General features: G+C 44.9%; 1 pseudogene; it reads left to right on the top strand.

The window, feature by feature from the left end:
* Positions 1-324: 324 nt before the first annotated feature.
* Positions 325-787, top strand: LOC101147662 (large ribosomal subunit protein eL31-like; annotated as a pseudogene).
* Positions 788-10,329: the final 9,542 nt, after the last annotated feature.

Raw genomic sequence — 10,329 nt, 5'->3', positions numbered from 1 at the left:
TCTCCACATATCGGCTTTCACCTGTGAAATGGGGGAGTAATGGCAATGTGGGGAGGGTTCAATGCTGATTTTTATGTGATACCTAACATGGTGCCAGCAACACAGTAGGATCCCAAGAGGTGTCAGTTTCTTTTTGTCCTGAATCTTCGTCTTCATGTCTTCTTGTCTGCACTGGTCTGCCTGCCTGGAATGCCTCTTCTTCCACTTCATTTTCCTGGTAAGCCTTCCCCAACACTCTGCCCATTACATACAAACACCTTGAGTAGTCACTCCCTCACTGGGCGGTGTTATGGGTTGACTTGTGTCCCCCCAAAAAGATATGTTGAAATCCTAATCCCCGATAATCAGAATGTGGCCTTATTTGAAAATAAGATTGGTGCTCTTCCTTTCCAACTTGGGCCCAGCAGAATGGCTCTGCAAAGATGGGTGACAAGAAGAAAAAGGGCCGTTCTGCCATCAATGAGGTGGTGACCCAAGAATACATCATTGACATTCACAAGTGCATCCATGGAGGGGGCTTCAAGAAGCGTGCCTCTCAGGCACTCAAAGAGATCCAGAAATTTGCCACAAAGGAGATGGCAACTCCAGATGTACACATTGATGCCAGTCTCAACAAAGCTGTCTGAGCCAAAGGAATAAGGAATATCCATACTGTATCTGTGTGTGGTTGTCCAGAAAACATAATGAGGATAAAGATTCACCAAATAAGCTCTATACTTTGGTTACCTATGTACCTGTTACCACTTTCAAAAATCTACAGTCAATGTGGATGAGAACTAACTGCTGATCAAATACATCAAATAAAGTTATAAACTTAAAAAAAAAAAAAGTGAGCCGGGCACAGTGGCTCACGCCTGTAATCCCAGCACTTCGGGAGCCCGAGGTGGGCAGATTACCTGAGGTCAGGAGTTTGAGACCAGCCTGGCCAACATGGTGAAACCCCATCTCTACTAAAAATACAAAAATTAGTTGGGCATGGTGGCAGGCGCCTGTAATCCCAGCTACTCAGAAGGCTGAGGCAGGAGAATCGCTTGAACCTGGGAGGCGGAGGTTGCAGTGAGCCGAGATTGTGCCACTGCATTCCAGCCTGGGTGGTAAAGCGAGACTCCATCTCAAAAAAAAAGAATGAAGGAAGGAAGGAAGGAAGGAAGGAAGGAAGGAAGGAAGGAAGGAAGGAAGGAAGGAAGGAGGGAAGGAAGGAGAAAGAAAGAAAGAAAGAAAGAAAGAAAGAAAGAAAGAAAGAAAGAAAGAAAGAAAGAAAGAAACAAAGAAACAAAGAAAGAAACAAAGAAAGAAAGAAAGAAAGAAAACAGGGTCTTTGCAGAGGTAATCAAGTTAAAATGATGTCACTAAGGTGGGTCTTAGTCCAATATGACCAGAGTATTTATAAAATGGGGATACATGGTTACAGGGACAGATACGCACAGAGGGAAGACCACGTGAAAACACACAGAAAGAAGACGGCCATGTGACTGGAGTGATGCAGCCACAAGCCAGTGAACACCACGGATGCCGGAAAACACAGAGGCTTAGAAGAGCAAGGAAAGATTCTCCCTGAGGCCCCTCAGAGAGAGTATGGCCCTGCCGACACCTTTTTGACTGGCCTCCAGAACATCAATCAATTTCTGCTGTTTGAAGCCACTCAGATTTTGGTTTTTTGTTAGAGCAATCCTGGAAAATGAATACAGGCAACCTCAGTATCTCATTCGACACTTGCCCCGTTTCACCAAACTTTAGTTGACATGCCTGGCTCCTCTCCTGAGTTGCAGGCTTACCTCTGTATTCCGCAGGGTCTAGACGCTGCTGGGAGGTGATCTGTACTTGCTCCATATCCTGAATTAAAGTTCCATTGCCCTGCACACTCTGAGTCTGTGCCTGTGTGACTGCCTGTGTGTAACCACTTTGTTGATCCAGTGACATTACATCAGCAGGAGGCCAAGGATGAGCTATTTTTTTCTGCCTGTATATTCCGTGAATTAAAGACTCAACTAGGAAAGGCTCAGTGGTCAGGCCAGCAGTTCTGCCCCTCCTGAGTTTATGAATATCGGCTCCCAGTTCCTTTGCCTCTCATGCTGGGCTGGCTGCTGTCTTGCCACGTGAAGCCTTCACCCTCTCTTCCCCAGCTGGCACCATCATCGGCAATTCCTTTTCTCCTTAGAAAAGGAATTTCTCATGCCTCTAATCCCATCACTTTGGGAGGCCGAGATGGGTAGACCACCTGAGGTCAGGAGTTTGAGACCAGCATGGCCAACACGGTGAAACCCCGTCTCTACTAAAAATACAAAAATTAGCTGGGCATGGTGGCTGGTGCCTGTGATCCCAGCTACTCGGAGGCTGAGGCAGGAGAATTGCTTGAACCCGGGAGGTGGAAGTTGCAGTGAGCCAAGATTGCGCCATTGCACTCCAGCCTGGGTGACTGAGAAAATAAGACCCTGTCTCAGAAAAAAAAAAGAAAGAAAGAAAGAAAGAAAAGGAATTTCTCAACCAAGAAGAAGTTGGAATGCTCTAAAGTAACTTCAATCAAAAGAAAAGAGAGGCCAAGGGAAGAGAAAGTAACATGCTAATGCCTAGAAGCAGTAGGTCACATGGCCCAGAATTCTACCACCATGTAGCCCAAGATCACACACAGGGCTCTCAGTTCTCATTCTCACCTGCGAACCAGGTGGGACATTAAACCAAGCTGCTCATCTTTCTAGCCCAAGAGAAAAGTGGGCCCTCTCTGCTCCACCAAGGCTGGTGAAGGTTCCAGACTCTGCTAGAACCTGTTTTCTTGATCTCTGTCTGTATGTGGTTCCCCAGCCTTTGTCTCTGGCTTTGGACTTCCTTGCAGAGCACTCTGTCGCTGCCCTGGCCCCTCCAGGTTCCTCCGAGCCCTGCCCTGGTCTCTGCTTTGCTGAGTGAGGGCACCTGCACTGCAACCTGGCTGCAGAGAGTCCCTACCTTGATTCCCTCCTGCAGTCTCAGCCACACCAGCTCCAGGGAGCCACCTCTCTCCATTGGTCCCTTCTCTGTCCTCTGCAGATGCCTGTCCCATGTTCAACAATGGTATATCAAGATGATGCCTACCTTCAAATGGCCTATTTTCTTCCTAAGGAAGTGACCTTATTGTTTATTCAACAAATATTTATTGAGTACTATTATGGGTTACATTGTGTCCCCCAAAAACATATTGAGATCCTAACCCCCAGGACCTGTGAATGTGACTTTATTTGGAAATAGGGTCTTTGCAGGTGACCAAGTTAAAATGAAGTCATTAGTGCGGGCCCTAATCCAATATGACTGACCTCCTTATAAAACAGGGAAAATCTGGACACAGAGACATGCAGAGGGCAGATGATGTGAAGACACAGGAAGAACGCCAAATATGAGCCAAGGTATGTCTGAGGCTACTCGGGGTTAGGAGAGAAGCCTAGGATAGATTCTCCCTCTCAGCCCTGAGAAGGAACCAAACCTGTTAACCCCTTGTTTTCAGACTTCTAGCCACCAGAACTGGGAGACAACACACTTCTGTTGTTTAACTTGTGATACTTGGTTACAGTAGCCCTAGGAAACTATGAGCCAAGTGCCTTCATTCTAGGATCAAAACTCCATGTCTTCACGGAGTTCACATTCTAGAAGGGGATAACACACAAGAAACAATTAAATGAACAAAGCATGTCAAATGCGGGTGGCCATAAGTGCAATGGAGAAAAATAAAGCTGAGAATGGAGTTAGAGAGTACAGGCAAATGGGAAGCACTGCAATTTAAAATAGAAGAGTCCTGTAATCCCAGCACTTTGGGAGGCCAAAGCGGGCAGATCACCTGAGGTCAGGAGTTTGAGACCAGCCTGGCCAACATGGTGAGATCCTGTCTCTAGTAAAAAAAATACCAAAAATATATATATATATGTATTAGCCAGGCGTGGTGGCAGGCGCCTGTAATCTCAGCTACTTGGGAGGCTGAGGCAGGAAAATCGCTTGAACCTTGGAGGCAGAGGTTGCAGTGAGCTGAGATTGCACCACTGCACTCCAGCCTGTGTGACAGAGCAAGACTCTGTCTCAAAAAAATTAATAAATAAAATAAATAAAGTAGAAGAGTCAGGGAAGGACACTCCAAAGAGGGAACATTTGAGCAAAGACCTAAAAAAGGTGAAAGAGACATCCGAGGAGATATCCATGAATAATATGGTTCAAGTCAAGGAAGTAGCACACATATTGAGCACCCTTTGTATGCCACCCTGTTCAGCTGGGGGCCAGGCAGGGTTTCGAGGGATGATTGGAAAGGCTGCTGCAGCGAGAGGGCTGCTGGCCTCCACGCCACAGCACTACCAGCCTCAGACGTATGTGCCAACATCATGTCCTGGTGTGATTTTGCACAGCCACACAGATCAGCAGAAGTGAAAGAAGACTCTTCACTGCAAATAAGTTTTTTTTCCATAAACCTGTAATTACGAATAGCACAAATATGTTTCATTTTTGTGCAAGTGAAGTAAGACTGTTAACTTATTCCAGTTATCGTTTGAATTATATTGTGATTGTTATAACCTTGTTTTGTCCTTGGGTCCGTTTTCAACCAATGTCAGAGTCCTTGAAAATGGAAGAGGCCCTGACCTCTCCTGACCTCTGAGAGGCCCTGGCACAGCAGGTCTGGTGCTGGATTCTGGCAATCTAAGAACAATAAGGTGCAGTCCCTGCCCTGGAGAACATGAGGCCTTGCTAAGAAAGAAGGGTATGTAAACATGTCATTTCAACAGAATGTTGTAAATACTCTGATGGGAGCATATGAGAGTTCTTTGGAGGGCTTTTTAAAGTTCTTTTTTTTCTTCAGTACAAGGGAATCTTGAGGCAAAATTCTATACAGACTGGTTGTTTGCAGATACAATCTTACATTAACTGCTTGGCCAGGCACGGATTTAAAGAACAAATCAGTCCGAGAACAGTGGATCACGCCTGTAATCCCAATACCTTGAGAGGCCGAGGCAGGAGGATCGCTTGAGCCCAGGAGTTTGAGACCAGCCTGGGCAACAAAGTGAGACCCTATCTCTACAAAAAATCAAAAAGTTAGCCAGGCTTGGTGACACATGCCTGTGGTCCCAGGTAGGTGGTAGGCTGAAGCAAGAGGTTCACTTGCGCCTAGGAGGTGAGGCTGCAGTGAGTTGTGTTCACACCACTGCACTCCAGCCTGGGCAACAGAGACAGACTGTTGAAAGCAAGGGAAGCGGAGGGGAGGGGAGCAGAGGGAAGGGGAGGAGAGGGGAGAGGAGGGGGAAGGGGAAGGGAAAGGGGAAGAGAGGGGAGGGGAGGGGAGGGGAGGGGAGGGGAAGGGGAATAGAGGGAAGGGAAGGGGAGGGGAGGAGAGGAGATGGGAGGGGAGGGGAAGGGGAAGAGAGGGAGGGGAGGGGAGGGGGAAGAGAGGGGAGGAGACAGGAACGGAGAGGAAGGGAGGGGAAGGAGAAGGTGGGGGAAGGGAAGGGGGAGGAGAGAGAGGGGAAAGAAAAGAAAAGAAAAAGCAAGCACAAATCAACCCCTTCTGAGTGCATTTCTCTCCAGCTATGAAGTTTTCCTAACCATGACCCTTTGGGGTCTCCATCTTAAAAATAAGCAGGGAGCTCTTTAACCAAAAGAAGATGCCAAAGTCATAAAGAAATTGACCTCAACAAAGCCTCGCTCCTTCTCCAGCAGTTTCCAGCTCCATTGTCTTAATCTTCCCGTGAGAGTCGTCAAAATCTTGACCAGTCTCCCCATGACTTTGCCATCTCCTCTTTCACCTCATCACTTGCTTCCTCCTCCCACTACCAAAGTCATCCAGTCACTTCCATCACCTCCTTCCACATCCTTACCACCCTCTCCACCCTAACTTACTCTTTTTGCCTCTTTCTGTCTGCAGAACCCTGGGAAAAATCCTTCACCAAGCCATCAAGCCTCACAGGCCTTCTTTCAGGACTAGCTCTTCCTGCCCTGGTTGCCATACATGGCACTGTGGACCTCCCCCTCCTGAAATGTCTTCATCTTCGGACTTTCCAGATGAACTCTGCCCTAATTCTTCTGTCCCAGACCACTTTCGTCATCCCCTTCTTTGCCTTCCCTTCCTCCTCTTTCCCCTTAAATACGTGCATGTGCTGAAGTCCAGTCCCTTCTGAATCTCCTGCTTTCTCTTCCTTGCAAACCTAACTCCTCATGGCTTCCACCCTCAGTTTTACATCTGTTACTCCAAAAGCTATAGCTCTACCCCTTACTTGGTCAGATAAGCCAACTGTCTACCCAGATTTCTGCTACTTTATATCACAACTGCCTGAGATTCAACATCCCTCAGCCTGAACACAATTTCTTTCTCACCAAATCACCCTCTTTTTGACTTCTTGACCCCAGTTCATGGTAGCACTATCCTCCTTGTTATCCTGATCTGACACTTCACAGGAACATCTTATCCTTCACCTCTCCTAAGTCCCCCATATTCAGTCAGCTGGTACTTTATTCAAAATTTCTCTCTCACTTCTCCATGGCTATTTATTCTCATTGCCACTGTCCTCCCTCATCAGGGCTATACAAATAGTCATCACATGCACCTTCTCCCTCCTGCCATGGGATCTTTGAATGGAGAACCCTCTTCCTTCATAATCTACTTACTCCACATCTATCATCCTTAGTTCTTCACCCTAACATCACTTCCTCAGGGAAACATTTCCTTCCGTGTCTGACTCTAAAATCCACACTCCTCCATCTGACAAGGGATACAATAATCAGAATATGTAAGGAGCTCAAACAACTCAACAGGAAAAGAAATCTATTAATCACATTTAAAAAATGGGCCAAAAACTGAATAGACATTCCTCAAAAGAAGACAAACAAATGGCAAACAGGTATATGAAAAGGAGCTTCACATCACTGGTCATCAGAGAAATGCAAATCAAAACTACAATGAGATATCCTCTCACCCCAGTTAAAATGGCTTTTATCCAAAAGACAGGCAATAATGAATGCTGGTGAGAATGTGGAGAAAGGGGAACCCTCATACACTGTTGGTGTACATTAGTACAGTCACTATGGTGATCCAGGAATCCCACTGCTAAGCATATGCTAAAAAGAAAGCAAATCAGTATATCTAAGAAATATCTGCACTCCCACGCTTATTGTGGCAATATTCACAATAGCCAAGATTTGGAAGCAACCTAAGTGTCCATCTACAGACAAACAGATAAAGAAAATGCGATACCTATGTACAGTGGAGTACTAGTCAGCCATAAAAAGAATGAGATCCTGTCATTTGTAACAACATGGATGGAACTGGAGGACATTATGTTACATGAAATAAGCCAGGCACAGAAAGACAAATGTCAAATATTCTCACTCATACATGGGACGAAAAATTAAAACAACTGAACTCATGGACATAGAGAATAGAATGATGGTTACCAGAGGCTGGGAAGGGTAATGGATGGGTGGGGTAAGGGGTGAGGATGGTTAATGAGTACAAAAATATAGTAATATAAACTGAATAAATCTAGCATTTAATAGCACAAGAGGTGACTACAGTCAACAATAATTTATTGTACATCTTAAAATAACAGAGTATAATTGGAATGTGTATAACACAAAGAAAGGATAAATGCCTGAGGCGATGGATACCCCATTTACCCTGATAGGATTATTACACATTGTATACCTTTATCAAAATATCTCATGTATCCCATCAATATATGTCCCCATAAAGATTAAAAACAAAAAAATAAAAACATACCCTGTTATAGGAACTCACAGTCCCATGTTCCTCTCCAGGACTTACCATAGTTGAAATTTTATATTTTTTATGTGATGATTTGATTCAAGTTGGCTTCCTTACCAGGCTGTCACCTCTAGGAGTTGGAATCATGTTTGTTTTTTCTCATCACTATCTCCCCAGGCTCCTGCAGGGGCAGGGTACCTAACACATAGCAGATGCTCAATACATATGTGTTTTGTTTGTTTATTTGTTTGTTTGTTTTTAAGTGAAAGCAAGTTTATCAAGAAAGTAAAGGAATAAAGAATGGCTACTCCATAGCCAGAGCAGCCTCAATACATATTTGTTTTGAATTAATGGCTTTTTCCATGACACTCTCTGTCACAGATTGTATTTTGCAAAGGTGACCACAGCAGTATTTCTGGTTCCACCTGCTGTTCCTCCACCAAGAGGGGGATTTTACTTTCCCTCCCCTTGAACTTGGGCAAGATTTTGTGACTGTCTTGATGAGCGGAGCCAGCACATGACTTCTGAAACTCTGTTGGAAAAGGCATTACAGTTTCCTAGGTCTCTCAAAATGCTTGCCCTTGGAACCCAGCCTCCATGTTATGGGGAAGCCCAGCCTACATGGAGATGCCATGGACATGTGTCTGGGAGACAGATACAGCGGAGGACTCAGCCGACTGCAGTGTGAACTGCAAACAAGTGAGTAAACAAGCCTTCAGATGACACCAGCCACAGCCATCAAGTCGTCACCAACTTTCGAGTCTTCTAGCTGGAGCCCCAAACATTGGAAAGTGGAGACAAATCATTCCTGCTACACCCAGTCCAAATCTCTGACTCACAGAATTTGTGAGCATGACAAAAGATTGTTTCATGCCACTGCATACAGTGCAAAAGATAACCCAGCCACTTTCTCATTTACACCTGCAGTGCCTCCCACTGCCTGTAGGACACAGTGTATGATCCTTGGCTTGGCCTTCCGGTTCCAACCTCTTTGTCTCTATTTATCGCCCTCTAGAGGAAACTGCTTCTCCAGCGCAACTGATCTACTCATTGTTTACCACTATCCTCTGTCCCTTCCTCCCTTCACCCTGCCCTCACTGTTGCCTATAACTGCAATGGCCTCACCTCTAGCCTCACCAAATTCTCCCCATTGCCCAACGCTTGGCCTCTTCCCCAAAGCCTCTAAAACAATCCCAGGTAAACAACACTCTCACTCTTCTTGCAAGCTAGACTTTCATTATTTAGTAATATCATTTTCTAAATGGAAAAATCAGAATCCACGGTCTGAATTATTTTTATAATTTGTGCTTTTACTTTCAAGGAGAATTTCACACAGAAATTAAAACTTACTTCCATTTAGTGATGTACTCGACCAATAGCCTTCACTGCAAAGTATAAGATTAAAAACCTCGTAAAGTAGGTGTGGTTATTATTTTTACAGATGAGGGAACTGAGGTTTAGAAAGATTAAATAAATTAACTACAGTCAGATACTTAATATTTGGTGTAACTAGGATTCAAACCTGCATCGTCTAAGACAGAACGTTATCACTGCTTAATCTAGTAATTAAATATGTACAATATTATAGTATGCTTTCCTTTTATAAATTAATTCTTTATTATAAAAAGTAATACATGCACATAATAAAAAATGTCAATAGCACTCAAGAATGCAATATAAAAGTAGGTCTGTCTCCAAATCCAGACTCTATTCCAGACTCCATCCAGTTCTTTTGTGTATTTCCAGAAATATTATGTGCACAGGTAAGCATCTCTTTGTTACACACAGAGGGCATACTACTTACAGCATTTTCTCTTTACAATATCTCTTGGAAAGCATTACATGTGGACGTGTATACAGTTCCTATATTCTTTCTCTGGCTGCATAATACTCCATGGTTAATTAATAATCTTGGAGTAGCCAGAAGCTAGAGAGAGATGGAGAGAAAGAGAGAGAGAAGGAGGGAGCTGGATGGAAAACTACAGTAAAATGAGAAGGGATGAGGGGAGGCCAGTAGGCCTGGAGGAGGAAACACCTGATTCCCAGGCACACTGCAAAGAGAAAGCAAGCCTGGCTGGGAACAGAAGTGAAAACGGAGGAGGCTCTGAATACATTGTATAAAAGTGGGCCCCAGAGGTGGGGGAAAGGAGTTATTGAGCTCCACGGGGTGAACATTTGCCTCTAACCTGTTTCCTGATGACTTCATCATCCCTCCTGAGGACCTCCCCACTTTTGCCAACCCCACCATTTTTTAAAAAGTGCCCCACCCAAAAGAAAACAAACATGTTACTATTTATTCATGCAAGAAGGCCCAGGAGACACAATAGACAGCAGCACCAGCCTAATTAAATGAAACGGGGTAGGTGTAACTCAAACCACCTTGGGAAAATATAATCTGCCACCAAAACAAAATTCCCACCATTCAGACCACAGGGAAATCAGACCAGCCTCCTCGCCAGGTTCCCAAGCAAAGGCTGACTCCGCAGGCAGCAAGATAAGAGAAGGTCGGCTTCTCGCCAGTAGCCTTCCTCCCTCCGCTCTCAACTCTGTGCACCCCCATGGCCCCCCACCTCTCTGAGCTTGTTCACCGACATATCAGAGCTGCTCCCTTTGTGGGATGGATTGTT

Source organism: Gorilla gorilla, chromosome 11, assembly GCF_029281585.2.
Source record: "Gorilla gorilla gorilla isolate KB3781 chromosome 11, NHGRI_mGorGor1-v2.1_pri, whole genome shotgun sequence".
Taxonomy (NCBI): Eukaryota; Metazoa; Chordata; class Mammalia; order Primates; family Hominidae; genus Gorilla; species Gorilla gorilla.
The sequence above is the reverse complement of the archived record's forward strand: the minus strand, read 5'-3'. Positions and strand labels throughout refer to the sequence as shown.